Raw genomic sequence first — 23,614 nt, 5'->3', positions numbered from 1 at the left:
AATACCACTCTCTAGGAGGAAACCATGCATACTGTAAGTGTGGCTACATGGTACAGTGCGTATTATACCGCAGTCTCTGTAATAAAATGTGACTGAATAAATGGTATCTAGAATAGAAACCAACATTTCTGGACATAAGTTCATTAGACATGTTATAATGAAACGGCCTTCCCCAAAAGTCATCCGAAATGTCTCATACCACCCTTTTTGTATGCACCGGGGTGATTGTCGGACGATTTGGTGCTTCCTATGACATTGTATAGATACACATACAAGTGTCATTTGACTCGGTTTGCTAGGAAGGTGAATATTTTGTGAAGACTTGTAAAACGTTTTTTGAGGAATGTGTATTGTCATCATTATCGAGAGATTGTTGTCTTTAATAAAATTACGTACAAATGCTGGATTGAATGTATAATAAAGAAATTGAAGGGATAAATATTTGGCGGAAAATATTAAAATGCTGTGGAAGTGTTGGCATAGATGGCCAGCGCCTCTCGTTACTATAATTAGAACCGAGTAACGAGTTAACACAAACAATCTCATTATCTTGAGAAGCGGCTTGAAAGTTATTAGCAAGCAATGTATTTTCATTTGTTATCTATTTTTATGTCCTGTTCTGTAACTAATATTCTATATAAACACTTTTCTGATTGGCTATCTGCTTTTTTACATTACACAGTTTCCCGATTTTTATAATTTGAAGTCTCGTTTGAGCACTTTATGTATGTAATTGGATAATGCATGAGTTCTGTACCACCATTAAATATTATTATCCAAAACCAAACTGTAATTAATTACATAACTAAAATAATACAAGAGACAGAATTGTAATTAAAGTTCAGATCGGTTTTCATATTTGGAACTAGTGATGACCCATTAAAAATTACATCAATTAATACTGTAATTTTATCCTTATTCGGCTCTAACTTCAGTTTCTCTACATTTTGTAAATTTTGATTGTAACACTGAAATTGTAAAAACTAATAATGGAATATTTTGGAAATGATCGTTAAAATTCATATATAAAGCGATGCAGCGAGACTTCGAGTCTGTTGTTGTTGAGTCTGCTTAAGAGTCTGTTTGAAAGTCAACCTATGAGGTCAGTTTGTCAAAAAGATTAGTGATGTCTGTGAAGGGCTTTGTTTAAACGTGTTGAGAATGCAGTTCTGTTGACAATAAGTAATGAGAAGTTGCAAATTTATGTTCTTTCATCAAAATTAACTCCTGGAAAAGGTTAATTAATTTTAAGTAACGATCAAGAAGAACGTAGCATCGCTATAATGTTTTGTTACGTATTATCTCATCGATCAATCACTAGAGTTTTTACACGGTGAAAAAAAAATCACCCTGTGTATCCACAACAATAAATTTTGTGAAAGTATACAGATAATGTTTGTTATAACTTACCCACTAATTTCTCCTTATGAAGTTACCATACGTTACTTCAAATTTACGTCAGGCCACAATGAGTTAGGATTGGATTGGATCGTTTGGGGGAAGAGACCAAACAGCGATGTCATCGGTCTCATCGGATTAGGGAAAGACAGGGAAGTAAGTCAGCCGTGCCCTTACAAAGAAACCATCCCGGCATTTACCCGGAGCGATTTAGGGAAATCACGAAAAACCTAAATCAGGATGGCCGGACGCGGGATTGAATCGTCGTCCTCCCGAATGCGAGTCCAATGTGCTAACCACTGAATGAGTTAGGTTTAAGTGACTTCCCTAGATCTGTTACGACAAATGCAAGGATCAATTCTTTGAAAGTACGCAGATGCCTTTCTTCTCCGTCCTTCCAAATTCGAGATTCTGCTTCGTGCCTAATTTCGTTTTTGACGAGACGCTACACCATAATTCTCCTTTCCTTTCTTTTAATCTCAATATGATTACTGAAGGCAGGTGTGACACGAAGGTTAATTGGTCGTCACATTATCACATACATCTTCATTGATCATAATAGTAAATCGCAGAAGCGTCATTCATCAGCGCTTATTTGTCTTTCTGTATGTGGTGATTAATTTATCTGAAAACGATCGTATTTGAAATGATAAAACTTGACTTTCTTGATAGCACTCGCTCTATACAGGGTACAGCTGTTTCGAATTCTTACCACTGCTTTCACCCCTTTATTAAAGACAAACAGAACACAATGTCGCAAATGTTACACTTTACTCCGTTTCCTAATGCATAAGCGACTCTCCTCACAACCTCAAAAATGATAAATATTCAATTTGTCATGGCACAAACTAAAGTACAAACTAGAACAAAATAAGACCATAGTGAAATACGCTTATAGCAACATTCCATACAAAATAGCCGCGGAGCATGTAAAACACAGTAGTACTCGTATATCTTACGCAACATTACATAATGTTACGCTTGCTAATTAGAGTGCAGAAAAAGCAGCTGGAAATCTTAGGCTCTATGCCCAATGTGTCGCGATCACTTGGACAGACGCCGGTCTGTATCAAACGGCCGCTGGCTGATGGCGCTGGAATTGGTCTTACCATAAGAAACATCCACGAGCCCTTTCACAAACATGTTTATGCAAGATATTTCTGTTACTGGCATGTTACAAAATAACGAAACTGTCTCAGAATTTCAGACTTATACTCTCAGCAGACAGATGGAATACGGCATAAAAAAGAAAGGAAAAAGATGGATTTGATATCACGGTGTAACATCCACGAGATAAATTTTAGCTACAGTGCGACGAGAGGAAATTATGCCTCTAACAGTTATAAACATTATCTATCCGAAATAGGGAAAAACAGTGAAATAAAACAAAATGATGATAAATATTAATTATTTATATAATATTTTATGATTTAATTGGACATATCGATGTGTATCATCCAAAGACAATAATAATTGTAAATTCCTTTTATGATCTGCGTTTGTCTTCTTTTGTTTTTACCTTTTTCTGGTTGGCTTCTGTAGGTTGCGGACGCAAGACGCATATCATACTGAGGTCTGTTAAGAAATTGTAATTATTTGTTAATTATTACTTGAGAATAGAGTTCTTTATTATTATAAATATGTGTGAATAGTTATTTGTAGCTTTAATTCCTCTCCCAATAAGCATTATCTGTGTTAATTACTTCTTTCCGTTGCAAGGAGCGCAGTCACTGATGATAGCGATTTGTATCGCATTTTTATCTGTGTTTCTTACGAAAGTATCAAAGGTTTGCTTGATGAAAATTAATCTAAATAGTGCACAATATAGCCGGCCGAAGTGGCCGTGCGGTTAAAGGCGCTGCAGTCTGGAACCGCAAGACCGCTACGGTCGCAGGTTCGAATCCTGCCTCGGGCATGGATGTTTGTTATGTCCTTAGGTTAGTTAGGTTTAACTAGTTCTAAGTTCTAGGGGACTAGCCTCGGGCATGGATGTTTGTTATGTCCTTAGGTTAGTTAGGTTTAACTAGTTCTAAGTTCTAGGGGACTAATGACCTTAGCAGTTGAGTCCCATAGTACTCAGAGCCATTTTTTTTTTCAGTGCACAATATAAAAGTAAAGTTTAATCGTAATTAATTCAAATACTTATCCTGTTAAAAGTAAATTCGCTCTAACAATAGAAAGTCTCTGTCAATTGTCTGGCTAAGGTGTGGGTTCGATTCTCGCTGGGGGTACCAGTTTTTAACTGCCACAAACATATACTCTTGACCTGCGGTAACGCCAATTAAAGAACGCATGACCGTGTAGGGGTTGGAAATCAACATTAATCATGTACAGTCGCTACTGACTGGAACAGAGTTGGATTAGTCTTGTATGTCAGAGCCGGAAGTCGCTGCTTGCAGAAACTTTACCTCTAGTAAGCTTCCTTACACTAGAAATGTTACTTTTGTCCACGAACCAATCAACATATAGGGTCATAGAATCTTTTTTTCTTATTTTAAGTGACCTTGAGATTTTGAAAGTATTGGCAGTGGACTACGATTCGAGCTCTTACTCCAAGTTTTCTCTGGATCTGAACGCTTCCAGATGACACTGTCCCATAATTTCGCTGTTTCCTCACGATACCAAACTCCTCCAGGTCTCTACGAACGGCGCGATCCTAACCACTAGTGAAAGAGAATGTGATAGCTGGAAAATCTCCGTGTAAAGGTCAACAACGATGATAGGCGTAGAGTTAGAGTCCCAGGCAACACAGAACCAGTCGTTGCGTTACATGTGCACAAGAAACAGTAAATATTTCATATCTATTTGCAGCTATGAGAATTACGAAAAGGTGCCGGGTTCGAATCCCTGCCAGAAAAAAATCATTTGTATAGTCGTTTCACGTTCCAATAACACACTATTGGTAAACATACTTAATATCTGATGTCTGATTGTGCTTAGTTAAAACGTTATATAGATGCTGGATTCTAATTTGGGAATATGTGGTAAGAACCTATGGGACCAAACTGCTGAGGTCATCGGTTCCTCAGCTTACACACTACCTAATCTAACTTCAGCTAACTTACGCTAAGGACAACACACAAAACCGTGCCCGAGGGAGGACTCGAACCACCGACGGGGTAAGCCGGGTGAACCGTGACAGGTGCCCTAGACCACGCGGCTACCCCGCATAGCTGCTGGTTTCTACTCCCAATCCATCACCATAACTTTACTTCATGGCGTTTCACACTTGTGCGCTGCACTTTATTACGTACCTCTCGTGGTTACTTCTGAGGGGCAATATGAGCTTCATGGGGTTCCCGGTGTACTGCTAAATGTAGTGTCATTTATTTCCAGGTTCGGATATTCGGCCTTGTAAGCTGATACCGGTGAACAGTTCGATATTTTACATCTCTTTATGCCTAATCGAATCTGGATCAGACATACAAGCTTTGTTTAACAGTGGGCTCAAGTTCAGATCACAAACAACACATAATATCATTTAACGAGTGTAATAAGAATTCTATAGTGTCACTTCTGTAAAAATTTTAATTTACAAGCGTTAAAGGCTGTCTCATCTCTAATAATGTGTTTTCTAATATTTGTTGCATGGTAGTATTGGTATACATCCAGAGTGACTGCCAAAAAAAAAAGTGTTCTCTAGTGGTCCCCCTGCGGCACCCATTGTGTATAGTCAAATAACTGTACTGCCGAGGGTTTAGATGACCTGCGATACAGCTATGCTATGTTGGCTGCATACAGTCAGGTGTGACGTACACCTTGGATTTCAATGGTGGCCCGATTTTTGTGCTGTATACACGAACACCATGCAACACCAGTGGCGAAAATGCGTTTCTCAAACGATGTCTGATGAGCACAACAGATTTCTGAAGGATTCTTTTCTTCACGACATTTGCAACACAAGAAATAAAGAGGCCAGGGACTTACTCAGATATTAATTTGCACATTAAACAATTATCAAATGTCCATTAGCAGAAATGAGGTGACAGCTGAGATGTCTGAGGATATAAAGTGGACGATTAATTTTACAACAGGTTTTCAAACAGACAATTCCCACCTTCGTTGCACATTTCATATCTTCGTAGCAATGACTATTCAACTGTGCACGGCCCGGAAAATTCATAACTTATATCCTGATTTACACAGCTCTGCAAATCTTCAGGATGAGATGGATGAAGTTACATAATTTATTAAGTCGTTGGAAGTGAATGGTAGCGCTCAAGCATGTTGCTGTAGGTATCGAAGTCATGTACAAGAAGCTAGACATCATATGGCAGGAGATTAGCGCCGAAGAGAGCTGGCGCTGCAACACGTGACATTTGAAGGGACGGGAGAAAACAGTGTGTTTCAATCAGCGAGCAGTGACGGTTCACTGTGTTGGTGTTCATTACAGCATGGTCTGGAGACAGCATTTTGATGACTTTTCACTTTACAGAATCATCAGAAAAGTAGGAAAAGGACAAAGTGTGATGAGTGTAGACCAAAAGTTTGATGTTTGGATACAGAAAAAACACGCTGAAATAAATATTGATGAAGATTTAAAGATACTACATATAGTCCAAAAAGGGCCGATGATGGATATTTTGGAAAATTTGGTAATCTTTACACATCATAAACAGGAACCAACAGCTCTACTGAATGAGCAAGTGGAGTTTTACGATAGAACATTTTTCGAGCTTTTCGAAAGTATTATTTGCGTATAAGGATGGTACTTTTTCCTTTCTTATAACTTTCATTTTAATTATTTAAAAAAAGCATCTTAAATATACGACAATTACCATTATGTATTCCTTTGTAAATAACGTCCACAACTTTTCTAGTTACATGTCATCTAACTATGACCTCACTTCAAGTTTTACATAGTTTTATGATAATCCTATGTGGCATGCAGCGCGACCGTGCCCTGATGATGATATTTATATCATAAACCAGTAATGGACGTAGCTGATACTTCTCTCAGCATAATGCGCAGTTTGTACAACTACACAACTACTTAGAAAATATTTTGTTTTATGCAGTTAACAGCAATACGACAACCGACATCCGTTAAAATGAAAATCAATACATCGTCACTTACTAAATATCGTGTATACAATCTTAAATATAAAGGCAAAATGTTCGTATTTTTGGCGGACGCCTCTTGCACTATGACGATAGATTCCCTCCAAAGTGTGTATCGATCCTATCGTTGCCTAGACGACGGACAGCAGCGTGGCAAAGGGGGCAGCCATAGTGTGTCGTTGCCATGACAACAGCGTCCACAGGGCCTGGACTAGGCAACTGATAACATCGTAGCAGAGAGGAGTCATGTTGGGCCGCTACCATGGCAACGGCGTCCATAGTACCTGGACTAGATGGCTCTGTATATACGTTTACAGACAGGCACACTTAAACTTGTTACGTTATAAAATAATAGAAATACGATATACATAAGCACGAAGTAAATAAAATACAGATAGGAAATTGTTATCCTTCTCCCACAGCATATTACGAAAGAAGATTAGGTTACTTACTAACGTTCTTTTATAAGTTTGACGTTGAAAAGGTTTTTTCTCATACTTTTTTATGTTTATTTGAAAGTGTTTTTTTAATGAAAATGGTTTCTGTACGTTGTAATCTTAACACAAATTGTATTTATACTTCGATTTTTAACCTTAGACATCTACCATTGGTCACCGCTGGAGGCGTTGCTTACGCTCACGTGCTCATAGCTTGCTATATAAACACAGACATAAGGCAAATTCTTTACAGTCTCCTTCCACACCTTGGAAGACGTAACGCCACCAGCAGTCGACCAGCCGGTAAAATATTATATTTACGTAATCCACTCTTTTAAGATGGTTATCATTAGTTTTGTGTAAGATATTTATTGTAATTTCACAGTATGTTCGTCCTGAATATGGCCCCTACGATGGGCTGAAACCAGTCGGCACTAAATAAACAAAAAACGCGATTAAGACTGTTTTCTTGATACCAAAAGTTTGATATTGCTCACAGCGTTGTTTCTCGCATATGGCGAGCGTTCCAAACTATAGGTACTGCTGCCCGAAGGAGATTAAGTGGTCGACCGCGGTAAACACAGCAGCAGGTGACCGCTACATTGTGTAACAGGCAAGAAAGGACCCACGTCCAACAGTGGGTTACAATTGGGGCCATATTTGATGTGACCGGAATCCCATGCTCCATAGTGGCTCGGCGACTGCATGGGGGTGATCTCTTTGCCAGGCGACTAGGGCTTTGTATTCCTTTGACATCCGCACATCGACGGCACCGTCGACGATGGTCCCAAGACCATAGGGACTGGATCAACGAGTCGAGAGCTCTTCTCGAATGAGAGCAGATTCAGTCTGAATAGTGATGAGATCAGATCTGGCAATATGTGATAACACGCAACGCACCCAGGAGCACTGTCGAATGTGGTCGTCTGCTAGTCCAGGTGTTATAGTATGGGGAGGAATAATTCTGCATGGGCCTACTGATCTCCAAATATTTGAACACGGTACGATTACCGGTCAATGTTGTTGAGACGTTTTGCCCCCTCCCCACAGCCATCTTTTGAGGGGTAAATTTTGCCATGACTTCATTTTTACGGATGTCACTATAACAGCACAATCACATATCGCTTTGCCATTGTAAGTAAATTTTGCGCCTGCATGCCTGCGTGCTCTTGGTTTGAACAGAGATCGACTTAGAATCCCATGATAGGCTGCTAGTTCGCAGCAACTGACCAGGTTCCGTTGTCCGCAGGCCGGCACGAGTCTTAGAAGTCAGAGCATAGCCACCGCAGGTCCCCTGAGTATTGCTGGTATGACAAATATGCACACCCTGTGGGCTGATGGAAACAGGTGACACCACCATTTTGCTATCTACAGTGTGGGAAAATTTCAGAATCTTACATTCCGGACTTTGTCGGCCAATCATACGGCTCATCAAGATAGGTGCTGTGGCACGAATATCTGAATCAATGAGTGACGACATAGCAAATACAGAGTAACAACCTCTGGTCAGTTAACAGACATAGAGTAAGCGATGGTGAAGAAATTCTGAGTGGCTTCCTCTGCGTTTTAGCGCAGAAATTCTTGCTCGTCACTGTGGTGGAAATTGTGAATCTTCGCCTCCAAGCCATGGATTCCTGAGAGCGGGGAGAAATGTTGGGACGGCAGGAGACGGAGTGGAGACGTGCGCCGTGACGTCATACCGACAGACAAAGGCGTCTGACTGCTGCCTGGTGCGATTTTGCAGAGCCCTTTGAGCAAGTACCGCTTTTTATCGTTAGCGCTGTCTTTGCTCTGAGCAAATCACAATGTGCGAAGTCTATTCCGCAAGTTGTGTGGCTTCTCCACTGATTTTATTTTTTAGGACCTTTGAACCAATCACGGTTCTGTAGCAATCCTCCATATCGTCTGAGATATGGACCAGTTATTAATAATACAGTCTGTACCTGCATGAGCTTGACTCAAGGTTTCATTTATTGTACTTTTGCGCACTTCAACGTGCATCCCGTTGTGAGATTGAATTTATTAAACTCAGTTTTTTTGAAGCACGTAATTTTGTTTGTGCTTCAAAGAAGCAGTCTTTTGAGGTATAAACACATGAGTAGATAATCACTTTTTGTACAAATAGGCCGGCCGGAGTGGCCGAGTGGTTCTAGGCGCTACAGTCTGGAGCCGCGCGACCGCTACGGTCGAAAGTTCGAATCCTGCCTCGGGCATGGATATGTGTGTTGTCCTTAGGCTAGTAGTTCTAAGTTCTAGGGGACTGATGACCTCAGCGGTTAAGTCCCATAGTGCTCAGAGCCATTTGAACCATTTTTTTGTACAAATAGTCACTTGCACGTTATCCAATTGTGATTCAATTTCAAGAACTATACTAACGTTAAACCTTAAAAATGAATTTTTTTCCCCTGCAACAGGTCGGGCAACCCTCATAAAAATATACATGTGATCGGTTTCTTTTGCGTAACTGAACTGTGTTCTCACTGTAGCAACATTCCATCGTAAAACAGGCAGCCCTACGTGGAACGTTTAACATATGCGAAAGGAAATTTACTTCATTTACATTACTACTGATTAATAAGAATTGCTCTCATTTTGTATTTATCACAGTATTGAGGTCACAGAGAATTTTAATTACTGTGACTAGCACTTTGTTTGTTTAACGTTATACAAGGCGTACACTAGCTTGTATACCATTTCTGTGTTGAGTTTGTAAGCGTGGAAGGGAGTTTGCACACTCCACTGCCGACCCCCTTCAGGTCAATCTCTCTCTCTCTCTCTCTCTCTCTCTCTCTCTCTCTCTCTCTCTCTCTCTCTCTCACACACACACACACACACACACACACACACACACACACACACACACACACACACACACACAACACCCTCAGCGCAAACAATTCGCCATGCTCGACCGTATCGAACTGCGCGGGTAGAGGAGCTCTTGGGACGAGAGTTTATCGGCGAATGGACTGCTGTGCCGGTTCCAACGACTTAAATCCCATCGAGAACTTGTGTAATTGGCTGAGGTACGTCCTGCAGCACACCCATATGCACCTTCGACCATCCAGCATTTATCAACCACGCTAGTTCAGTTATGGAACGCCCTACTATAAGAACTCCTCACCGACCTTATGGCCAGAATGTGAGGATGCACTGACGCCCGTGGTGATTATATACCCTACTAAGAACCGTATCCTCTCTTTTGTAATGTTTAGGGGACCATCATAAATCGCGATGTCTGCAGTGCATTCATCGTTTTTGAATGAAGATGTTATTTCTGTTCGTCCCAGTACGTATTTTCTTCACTCATCTTCGGTAGTACGATGTAATAGTGCTTTCAATGTACGTCCCAAGTTCTACCCATCTGTGTTAGTTGACAGTAACGCATCTTGCGAAAGTTACTTTCGGCCGGAAGTTTTGCACACCAATGTACACTACTGGCCATTAAAAGACTACACCAAGAAGAAATGCAGATGATAAACGGGTATTCATTGGACAAGTATATTATACTAGAACTGACATGTGATGAGATTTTCACCAGTTTGGGTGCATAGATCATGAGAAAGCAGTACCCAGGACAACCACCTCTGGCCGTAATAACGGCGTTGATACGCCTGGGCATTGAGTATATAGCTTGGATGGCGTATATAGGTACAGTTGCCCATGCAGCTTCAACACGATACCACAGTTCATCAAGAATAGTGATTGGCGTATTGTGACGAGCCAATTGGTCGGCCATCATTGACCAGACGTTTTCAATTGGTGAGAGATCTGGAGAATGTGCTGGCCAGGGCAGCAGTAGTACATTTTCTGTATCCAGAAAAGCCCGTACAGGACCTGCAACATGCGGTCGTGCATTATCCTGCTGAAATGTGGGGTTTCGCAGGGATCGAATGAAGGGTAGAGCCACGGGTCGTAACACATCTGAAATGTAACGTCCACTGTTCAAGATGCCGTCAATGCGAACAAGAGGTGACCGAGACGTTAATGAATGGCACCCCATACCATCACGCCGGGTGATACACCAGTATGGCAATGACGAATACACGCTTCCAATGTGCGTTCACCGCGATATCGCCAATCACGGATGTGACCATCATGATGCTTCAAACAGAACCTGGATTCATCCGAAAATATGACGTTTTGCCATTCGTGCACCCAGGTTCGTCGTTGAGTACACCATCGCAGGCGCTCCTGACTGAGATGCAGCGTCAAGGGTAACCGCAGCCATGGACTCCGAGCTGATAGTCCATGCTGCTGCAAACGTTGTCGAACTGTTCGTGCAGATGGTTGTTGTCTTGCAAACGTTTCAATCTGTTGACTCAGGGATCGAGACGTGACTGCACGATCCGTTAAAGCCATGCGGATAAGATGCCAGTCACTTCGACTGCTAGTGATATGAGGCCGTTCGGATCCAGCACGGTGTTCCGTATTACCCTCCTGAACCCACCGATTCCTTATTCTGCTAACTGTCATTGGATCTCGACCAACGCGAGCAGCAATGTCGCTATACGATAAACCGCAATCGCGATAGGCTATAATCCGACTTTTATCAAAGTTGGAAACGTGATGGTACGCATTTCTCCTCCTTATACGAGGTATCACAACAACGTTTCATCAGGCATCGCCGGTCAACTGCTGTTTGTGTATGAGAAATCGGTTGGAAACTTTCGTCGCGTCAGCACGTTGTAGGTGCTGCCACCGGCACCAATCTTGTGTGGATGCTCTGAAAAGCTAATCATTTGCATATCACAGCATCGTCTTCCTGTCGGTTAAATTTCGCGTCTGTAGCACGTCATCTTCGTGGTGTAGCAATTTTAATGGCCAGTAGTGTATATAACTGATCCGCACAATCAGCTCAACTCTTGTGCGACTTAGAGTAATGTACGGCAGACTTCATACACATCCTGAAAGGAACGGGAAAATTCACAGCTCGTCATTTCTAACAAATATTCACATTCAGTTCAGGTTTCCCTGGAATAGCACCGATGTGAATTTTGGTCCCATTACATATTCGCATATGTGTATTGTTTTTCAGAGTAACACCACCAACGATATTGCGGCAGGCAGCAGTTTGGCTCGAATTATAGGAATTGCCCATTCAAGAGTCGCTTTTGGTCAGAAGTACATTCGGAAAAGACCACGCTTATATGGCCTTAATTAGCGTGAAAATCTCAGAAAGTGTTGCAATTTGTGAACAACGTAAAAACTGGATTAAATAAAAGCAAAAAAGAAATCTCTGCAGGCCATATAGTTTACACGAGCGAAGCAGCGGGCTCTAAGCAAGTAGGTATACATGTTTGTATGTGTATGCAGATGCGTGTCAGTGCCTCGTTTAACGGTCATTCCAGCATTAATACAGCTGCATCAATAGTCCGGTTGGGCTCCATCATCAGAACAAACGCCGCAATCTCTGAAACAGCGTTACAAACTTATTGCTTCAGACGCATCTTGACATCAATATATGTTCTAGGTTTCCTTATAACCAAGTCAATGAAGACCAAAAAATGTCGATTGGGGGAAGACGTTTGTGTAGTCGCAAGTTTTTGTACACTGCCGGAGGGAGTGCCATGACCAACATATTTAATCCTTCACAGTGTGAGCTTGGGAGGGGGGGGGGGGGGGGTTGGGGGGGGAGGCGTTTAAAGAGTCACTTTTTTACAGTTTTTCTAGATTGTCTCGAAAACCGTGGCTTCTAGAGAAAATGTTTCTCAGTACAAAATGAAACTACATTACATTTCCTACAAAAAATGTCTACGGTCGCAGGTTCGAATCCTGCCTCGGGCATGGATGTGTGTGATGTCGTTAGGTTAGTTAGGTTTAAGTAGTTCTAAGTTCTAGGGGACTGATGACCGCAGATGTTAAGTCCCATAGTGCTCAGAGCCATTTGAACCATTTGAACCTTGGTAGGCTGCTGGAGGGAGTTGGCACCACATCTGCACACGCAAGTCACCTGATTCCCGTAAATTCCAGGGAGGGGGGCAATGAGCTCTGACGCCACGTATAAAGGCACATTTGCATGCCGAGCGTGAGTTTCCTCGGAAACGCGAAATATTAATTAAATAAATAATCAGTGACAAATAAATAAAGCCTATGGCACACAACTGCAGCGCTGTGTCGCTGATAAAACAAAAGCACAATTACGTTACTCGTATGTTTGATTAAGAAAGGAGAGCTCTGGTTGAAGTGGTGCGAGAAGCACGTATTTTAGTTTATTGTCTGGCACACCGCCATATTTCACGTTATAGAAAATTACTGCGAGTTGCAACCATACTAGGCACTCGATTCTGAAAAGAATTTATATTTATAAAAGTAAGTAGGATTATGAACTGTAGGCTTATTCATTGAATATATCTGATTTAACTAACTGTGTAATTTTTTTGTTTAGTAGACAATCACCTCTGTACGACGTTTTGGCATGGCTGGCAAATTATTGTAATATTGAGATTTAGATTATGAGTCCGCACCTACCGCAGCAGTCTTTGGAAACGATTTAATTACGAAGTCCGATTATTTCAGTTTTATTTCACGGTCAACTACGAGTAACATTGCCTTTACGAAAAAGCCATTGTCAAGCGTCTGATACCGAATAATTAAAACCTGACGACTCATAGGAGAGACAATCATACAGATAAAATAATTAATATTTTATTTATTTTATTTTATTTATTTTATATTGGCGACTGGGTGTCGGACTTGTTATTTTGTCATTTGTTACATTGTTCTCTTTGTTTCATGTAAAAAATCAACTTTCTGGACCTGGACGTCAATGTATGAGAGATAACAAAATCTGAAGATATTTTCCAATTCTGAAATTTTGCGGGAAGACGCAATGAAACTTCCAGCAAAATAAGGTAAGACGCAGCATCTTTGCATTAGCAGGCTTGACCAGACGTATAATTCAGTGTATTAGCTTTTCAGTAAAATTCTGTAGTGTTTCTTTTCCGCATAACAGTTTCAGTGATAAATTCCATTCTCAGTATTTTTCCTTAAACAATAACGTATGCAACAATACCAATACACGAGTGTACAATATGGCCGACTTCTGTACGATATCATGTAACATGGCCAGCAGCCATTACCAATAATCTCAAATTCAGTTTATATTTTTAAATTAACAGACAGCCATTGTTGCTACGACCGATTCATGCTCAACTGCATTTTATTTTAAAATCAGTGTCAAATATTTTCTTGAAACATATATCACGTGTGGCATGGTAATAACTAGAAAACAATACGCAAAAATGGAACAGCAAAGACGTACTATTCAGACGCAATCCGACTCGGACGAGAGACAAATGTTAGAAAATGACTTTACGACAGCAACCGGTAGTGACGATTCATCAAACATTGACGCAAGTGTTGACGAAAATTTTGACAATAGGCCTTCCACCACAAAAATTTCAAAGTCTCAATCAGAGCCCATGTTAATGCATGACGTCACGTCTAATGACGCGGCGGGGGCAGAGACCCTGCAAACGGCAAACATTGCCGACATGTTACAAATGCTAATGAAACAAAACGCAGAAAATATGGCAACCTTACAGACGCAAAATGAACAGTTAAAGACACAAAATGACGGAATCAAATCTGATCTCATAGCACTCAAGACAGGTAATGACACTTTACGTAAGCGTGTGTAACTTATAGACGCCACACTGACCAAACAGATGACTGAACTCAGTGCTAAATTTTCCCAGCTTAATACGAGACAAGAAAAGACTACAACTGACGTAGCACTTTTACAGACACAAGTAAAAAACCTTAATGTCACGTGTGAAGTTCTTACTGAACAAATTCAAACATATCCTTCAGTACATGACAACCTTGAAAAACGAATTACTGACGTACAGAATAAATTTGACAATGTTGAACAACACCTGACTGACATCTTACAATCTGATGCCACAGCTCATTTTCAAAATATTAATAAAGAATTTCATGATTGGGTAGTCAACAAAGACAAACATTTTGATAGATGCTTACGTGAAAATTTACCAACAATGGTGCACGACTCCGTAGCGCAATACATTACTAATAACAAACAGCTGATCAGTGACGCAATACAATCCGTCACTGCACCCATGGGACAATTCACCGATCGACCACAGTCTGAATGTAACGAAAATATCAGTCAAAATGCACAGTTCAGGAACCAATATACATTCGAGTATGACACACACATACCGCACACGACAAACACACAAGAACAAAACACACCACGACTACAACACATACCACGATGTGCAAACACAAACACAAGCTATTATCATGGTAAACCACAGCAACATTATCGTAATTACTCGCCAGCTGGACATAGCAGTAATTACTGTGGGACAAATCCATATCATAATGCAAAGGAAGACGAAAGCTTAATGAAACACAGGCAATTTCAGATTTTTATCCCAGAAAAACGAACCATTCATCCGGTGATTTTTCTTAAATCTTTTAGTAACGCATTTCCGCGCACTTGGAGTGACCGGAAAAAGATTTCATATATTGTCGGTTACATCCAAGGCGATGCAGCTGTCTGGGCATACAGTCAAGCTGACGTATGTACCACGTACAGTGAGTTTGAGCGTGCTTTTCTGAACAAATTCTGGTCGCAATCCGTTCAGGAGCGACTCAGAAGACAAATTTTAGAACCTGAAACTTTTAACAGTAAAAATGGTAACTTACGCAGATATTTTGAAAAATACTTGAACATGGGACACTTTTTAGACGAACCAGTCGCAACGCGAGATATACTCCGTGCGTTGAAGGCCAAATTGCCTTTCAACATTAAAGAAAAACTCCTACATATCCCGGATGACGATTCAGATTATTTTTTAACAGCTTTAGATTCGGTTGACATGTTACTTGAAGATCAGCGCTTCGCGCGGCAAAACAGCAGCCACACTAGTGGTATGCAAAACATGCAGGCTTGCCAACATAATTCTGGCGCGCCCACAGTTGGATACGCGGTACAACAAAAACAGCAAACTCACATGCCGTCTCAGTACGGAAATCAAAATCAACACGCGTATTCCAATACAAACAATAGTTACAACAGTAATAACATTTCATGCGGCAATCCATACAAAAGGCACCGCGGTAATAACTACAACGGTAACAACGGATACAAAGGTAATAACAAAAACACAAACAGAAATAGAAATAATAATAACTACGAGCCAAGACAGCATCAAGGTTGGACTCGTAACGATCAGTACTTTCATTCAAACTCTGCTTTACCACAACAGCCACCAGGTCAAAATTGGAGCATACCTTACGACCGACAGGTAAGTTATAATGCGCAACAGCAACAACAACCGCAAAAGTTTGGAGATCATAATAGGCAATATCCGAATGTGAATATAATAGAAATGACACCTGATGCACAACCTCAATCTGTGTCGGTACCTAGTACAAATGCTAATCCAACAAACTAGAAACAGTCACTACTTTGCCCCAGGTCGTGGCTGAAGAATTCTTGGGGGGCGACTTCAATGTTAATCAGTTATTTGACACCACACTTGAACAACAGAATAATGATATGCCGAGTAATTCTAAACAAAAACTACCTGTTTTATTTATAAGATACAACCACAATAACAATATATCAGATGAACTTTTACAAGACAGTACACAATGTCGTTTAAACACAAATGACATTGTTTTAGCATCTACTACTGGTGTAGTAGGTGGGATTCCAACTACTATTATCCTAGATACAGGTGCAGCTGTGAGCGTTTTGTCTTTTAATTTCTATAAAAAGATGTGTGAATTGGAACCTGTGCCTGAGTTTCCTGCCCAAAACTGTAAAATAACTACTGCACTAGGTAATAAGTCATGTAGGGTTACGAAGCAAGTTTTTGTAAACGTTAAAATAGGTAATGGAACCGTACAATGGCCATTCCTGGTTGTACAAAACCTTGTGACAAATTGCATATTAGGAATAGATATTATGAGCGAGAAGGACTGCATTATAGACTTCTCCAAAGGTAAATGTATTTTAAATGATAAAGGCAGTGTAATTATTATTGATTTGGACAGGAGAACTCTAAAGCATGACAAACACTGTACAGGGTACAAGGTTCAGTTAGTACTTGACAAAGACATTCAAGACATGCAAACACACTCATCTGACACAGAGCTCATGGACTTGAAAACATTGCTTGATCATAAGATAAGTGAAGCTACAGCTCTCAGTGTACATGAACGTATAAAACTACAGGAAGTGTTATCCAAATATTTACAAGTTTTTACCAAACGATTAGGTGTTATCAACACGTATGTGTACAAGATTGAAGTTAAGCCTCACAAGATCTTCTACCATAAGACATATAACGTACCGTTATCTCAACGACCTGCTGTGTGGCAAGAATTAAAACAAATGTTAGACTGGAAGGTCATTGAACCATCCACCTCACCTTACTGTAGTCCTCTACTTGTTGTCAAAAAATCAAATGGAAGCATTAGGTTAGTGTTAGACGCACGAGCTATTAATGAAATAATTTTACCGGTTCACACAAAACCTGAAAATTTAGAAGAGCAATTACAGAAATTTCTAGATGCAAAATATTTTTCCACAATAGATCTCGCTAATTCGTTTTGGCAGGTGGGTATCACTCCTGATTCTCGGAAATATACTGCATTTATGTTCGGGGGGCGAACCTATCAGTTTTGTGTTCTACCCTTCGGACTGAATGTCAGCTCTGGGGTATTCATTACAGCCCTGGATACCGTGCTTGGCGACGATTTAGTTGAGACAGTCACACACTATGTAGATGATATACTGATAGCTACACAATCCTGGAATGAACACGTTGACACACTTCAAAGAATTTTAGAAAAATTTGCACAAGCTGGAGTCACAGCCAATCTTAGAAAATGAAAATTTGGTTGCAGTGAGGTAAAGTATTTAGGACATATCATTAATTCACAGGGCATACGTCCGGATCCCAGTAAATTAGATGCTATCAGAAACTTTCCTAGCCCTCTAACTAAAAAGCAGTTAAAATCATTCCTTGGGCTATGTTCATTTTTCAGACGTTTTTTGCCACAACCACTTTTGAACAGTAAACATCTGCTAAATCTACTCAGAAAGAATCAAGTTTGGATCTGGTCGGAACAGTGCCAGAATGACTTTAATACAATTAAACATGCTTTAGTGAATGCTAACATATTGAGCCATCCAGATTTCAATTTAGATTTTTGTATGACTTGTGACGCTTCACGTACTGGCTTGGGCTGTTGCTTATTTCAAGTTGTAAAGAATAAAGAGGAGGAACAGATAAGAATTATTGGGTTTGCGAGTCGCACTCTAACTGAATGTGAGCGTACATACTCCACTACTGAGTTAGAAACACTTTCCATAGTATGGGCATTCAAGAAATTCAATTATTATTTATTTGGAAAACATACAGTAATTTACACCGATCACCAGGCCCTGACATTTTTGTTAACTTGTAAACTTGTACATCCTAGACTATCACGATGGGCAGTTACACTTCAGAACTACTCTTTTGAAATTAAGTACATAAGAGGTAAGGACAACACCATTGCAGACACTTTGTCTAGACTTCCACAAGGTATGAATGATACCAACAGTGACTTAGAAAATATAAATGACTACAGGATTCTCTTAATGCAAGACAAGCAGTATCACCAATATTATATTGATATGTGCAGAGACATGGCTAAATTACAAAAATCTGACCCTCACTGGTATAAGATAATAACATTACTGGTAGAAAAACACAATCATCCTTCGACTAAGTATTACAAGTTACACAATGATGTGCTATTTTACCGCCGACATCCAAATGCTACTAACTGGTGTGTATGCATTCCCAAAGAGTCTGAACGTAATTTAATTTGGCACACACACTTAGTTTGGGGTCATTATGGGACAAAAAAGTGTTTAGAGAAGCTCAGTACATACTGTTATTTTAGCAATATGAGAAGAAAAATTTACAGGGAACTAAAAACATATGTCATATGTCAAAAATCAAAACCTCAGAATTTATCCACAAAAACAGATTTACATTCTATTTTACCCAGTAAACCCCTGGAAATTCTGTGTACTGACATCAGTGGACCGCATCCAGCAAGCTCTGGAGGCGTCAAATATATCTTAGCTTTTTACGATATATTTTCTAAACATGTTAAACTTTATGCTTTAAAATCCGCCACTGCAAGTGCTATAATACGAAGATTCTCAAGTGATTACCTGACGCACGTGGGAAAACCTAAAGCAATTCTATCAGATAATGCAGCATACAACTCTGGGTACAAATGGAGAAATTTCTTGAAGGAAAATAACATTAAAAGTATATTTATTTCGAGGTTTAGTCCACAATGTAACGCGACCGAGAGACTTTTCCGAGAATTAAACCGTTTCATGAGGACCTATATTTCATCAAAACATACTAATTGGGTGTCCTACCTAAGTCTTTTCGAAGACGTACACAATAACTTAAATATTTACGATACAAATTACACACCTAACGAGATCATATTCAATTGCAAACAGAACGATCAGTGGATAGAACCATTACCTAAGTTGTCAGACAAGGAAATCACACCTGAACAGAAAATAAAAGAAGTATTGACTACGCTGACACATCACGCACAGATACGAAACAAACATCACAGAAACATAATAAAAAGAAAACAAAAATTCGAGGTAGGAATGCTTGTACTACTTCGTACTCATCATAAATCTGTTGCACTAAAACGACGCAACGCTAAGTGGCGTCTGCTATATGAGGGACCTTATATAATTGTTAACATACCGCACCCTGGTGCGTATCTGTTACAACATCGTAGAACTAACAAAATTATTGGGCTATACGCACACCGAGATCTTAGAGCATTTCATGCTGAATAATGTCAAAGACATACCCATCAAAATATTGCTAAGCAACTCGAAAAACTCTGTTGCTACAACACAGATAATAAGTAGTATAGAAATTTTCAGCGTTCCAGAGTCGCAGTTGAAGACAGAAGAACTTTTCTTTCAACGCCGCGGCTCCACCGAGGAGACTGAATATTAAAGTAAAATTTATGATTACGTAGCAGTGAATGATATATTAATTTTTCACGGAACATTTGTTATTGTAGGTACCACTGACTTGGTATGACACCTGACGAACCGACAGACGTCATCTGTGAAGCGATCTTTTACTTTGAGAAATAGATTAGACGCACATCTCTCAACACGAAAAGCATCTATCAGTAGTCAAGGCCACACAGACACTCTACACACACGCACAAAACGCGAGGAATCGAACATTTTCTCTCTCTTACTATTTTGAATATTTATTGAGTAGTGAAAACGCCTGGTCTTGCCTACTGATGTAATGAATGTTGTGTCTAACCTATCTTAATTTCAGATGACATCACAAAAAACATCGATAATATCCCAGCAAAACCGCTAAAGAGGATGTAAATATCTGCAATTCATGTAATAAAATGTGACACAATGTAATAACCTATAGCGATGTAATGATGATGTAAACATGTTTATGTGCAACTATATTATGTTTATGCTAAGAAAATATGTGACGTGTGTATGTATAATTACTTATTTTTTTGACTGATGTATAGTGTAACTGTTGCTATGTAAAAATTTGAACAAAACGAGTGCCAAAAAGACATTGCATAGTGAACCACTGTTCACGGACATTAATGAACATTACTGACTCTGCAACTACACGGAAACCCATGTGAAAGAAACTGTTAATGCCATTCATTATGCAGCGTATCTATGTGAACGCGATGAACGATTTCCTTGATTAATAACTACGAACATTTAGGTGAGCTATATTCAGCAAAAAACTGAAAATGTGAAGTGCATAATTCGTGCATCGTTTAGTGATATTACTACAGTACCCAACTTCAAGATGTTAACTGGATTAAATGGACACAAAGTGCCTGTCCAGAAAACAACACGACTGGTGGAAGAATTTTGGTTGGAACTTCAGGGAATGAAATGTTCTCGAAATGTGACGGACACTCTTACCTGGATTGTCCAAGGATCGACGCCAGCTATGTGCTGTCCGAGGTTCTGCAACCAAGCTTCCACGGAATGTAAAAAACGAACTGCACGTGGACCAATTACTCGACGGGTCACGTCTGATCTGTAATAAGCAATGCTTTTAGTCACAACGAACTGCATCACTACGATTATAATGGAAATGAGAAATGGACACGCTTATGTATTAATCACGTTGTTATACAACGATGTTACTGTGATCAAAAAACTTTACCACGACGATACTAACCTGTAAAAAAAAATTATTGTGCAGCAGATGAATATGAACTGTAATAACGACACGATGTGTATAGGTCAACGCACCTGAAAAATACGGACATTTTTCTTTGAAGTATTTCAAAACAATACTATGTAACAAAGAACATTCAACAATCTAAGTTGTATTGTGTTATAACAAATATTGTAAATTTAAAACTAAGTTACCTGTCATAGAATGTAGTCTTCATATGTAATCTTGGTTGAATATTTTCTTTGTGCAACGACTCAAAAACGCGCGCACACGAACAATATGATCTGCAATACTGTGCCGCGTGATCTAACTGTACGATATAACGGCAGTCCCGAAGTTACACAGACGCTTCTGCGCATGCGCGCACTCTATCTGCCAACATAAGAACTTTTACGGCGCACCCGCGTCATTCAAATTTTGTATATAATGTGTATAATGTGTAATGTAAGTCATGTAAATAGTTGTAGATAACTTAGATTTTCTTGTGCCTTTAGGTGAATTGCTCGCCTGCAGGTGTGTCCTCTCGCCTCGCAATTCAGGGGGCAATATAAAGGCACATTTGCATGCCGAGCGTGAGTTTCCTCGGAAACGCGAAATATTAATTAAATAAATAATCAGTGACAAATAAATAAAGCCTATGGCACACAACTGCAGCGCTGTGTCGCTGATAAAACAAAAGCACAATTACGTTACTCTTATGTTTGATTAAGAAAGGGAGAGCTCTGGTTGAAGTGGTGCGAGAAGCACGTATTTTAGTTTATTGTCTGGCACACCGCCATATTTCATGTTATAGAAAATTACTGCGAGTTGCAACCATACTAGGCACTCGATTCTGAAAAGAATTTATATTTATAAAAGTAAGTAGGATTATGAACTGTAGGCTTATTCATTGAATATATCTGATTTAACTAACTGTGTAATTTTTTTGTTTAGTAGACAATCACCTCTGTACGACGTTTTGGCATGGCTGGCAAATTATTGTAATATTGAGATTTAGATTATGAGTCCGCACCTACCGCAGCAGTCTTTGGAAACGATTTAATTACGAAGTCCGATTATTTCAGTTTTATTTCACGGTCAACTACGAGTAACATTGCCTTTACGAAAAAGCCATTGTCAAGCGTCTGATACCGAATAATTAAAACCTGACGACTCATAGGAGAGACAATCATACAGATAAAATAATTAATATTTTATTTTATTTTATTTTATTTATTTTATTAATTTTATACACGTTCAATCACATCCTAGATTTGTTCGATCGAGTTCAGATCTGGTGAGTTGGGTGGTTAGCACATCAAGTGGAACTCCCCAATGTGTTCGTCGAACCACACCATCGCACTCCTGGCCCTGTGACAAGGCGCACTATCTTATCGGATAAATGCCAGTGCCATAGGGAAACATTATCGTCATAAGGGGGGTACGTGGTCTTCAACCAGTGTACGATACTCTTTACCGTTCATAATGCTTTGTACGAGCTCCACTGGAACCACGGGTGCCCAAGTTAATGTTCCGCACAGCATAATGTAGTTGTCGCGAGTTTGTCTCCATCCCGCATTACAGGCGTCAAGGAGCTGTTCTCCTGGAAGACGACGGATTCGCACCCTTATATCGCCATGACGAAGAAGGTATCTGTTTTTATCAGACCTGCCACTGCGCCAACGTCTAGTGCCCATGGTCACGTGTCCATTTCAGTTGTAGTTACCGATGACGTGGTGTTCACATTGGCACATCACATGCATGCTTCGTCGGTTGTGGAGGCCCATCGTCAGGAATGTTCGGTGCACTGTGTGTCCAGACATACTTGTGCTCTGCCCAGCATTAAAGTCTGATGTTAGTTCCGCCATTGTTCGCCGACTGTCCTGTTTTACCAGTATGCCCAACCTAAGACGTCCGACATTTGTGATGAGGGGTGTCCGCCCAATCGAACGACGTCTGGACGTGGTTTTACCTTGATTTCGCCACGTGTTGAAGACACGCACCACAGCAGTCCTCGAACAAACACCCAACAAGTCGTGCAGTTTCCGAAATCCTCGCGCCGAGCCTCCGGGCCACCACAATTTGACCTCGGTCAGACTCTCATAGATAACCCGTCTTCGCCATTCTACACATGGTCACCATACTCACTGATACTACATGTGCTGTGTGTGTGTCTGACTAGCAGACAAGTTTATATCGATAGTAGGTGGGTGGTCGTAATGTTCTGGCTCTTTATTGTGTTCGAGTGTTTGATAGCAGAGACAATGAAATCGACGTTATCAAATACATTATGACAGCATGTTACAGTTAGGGCAGGCTGTTGAGTGTGATAGACAGTTAACAGCTCCAGAAGTTAAGCTTTTTTACATAATACCTCATTTAACAGCTGCAAATGAATACGGCTTAATAAACTGAAAATAACTCCAGTATATAAACTTGAGCTCAGTCAAGTTATTTTGTTTACTCACG

The sequence above is a fragment of the Schistocerca piceifrons genome, chromosome 6 (genome assembly GCF_021461385.2).
Source record: "Schistocerca piceifrons isolate TAMUIC-IGC-003096 chromosome 6, iqSchPice1.1, whole genome shotgun sequence".
NCBI lineage: Eukaryota > Metazoa > Arthropoda > Insecta > Orthoptera > Acrididae > Schistocerca > Schistocerca piceifrons.
This window is presented reverse-complemented; position numbering follows the sequence as displayed.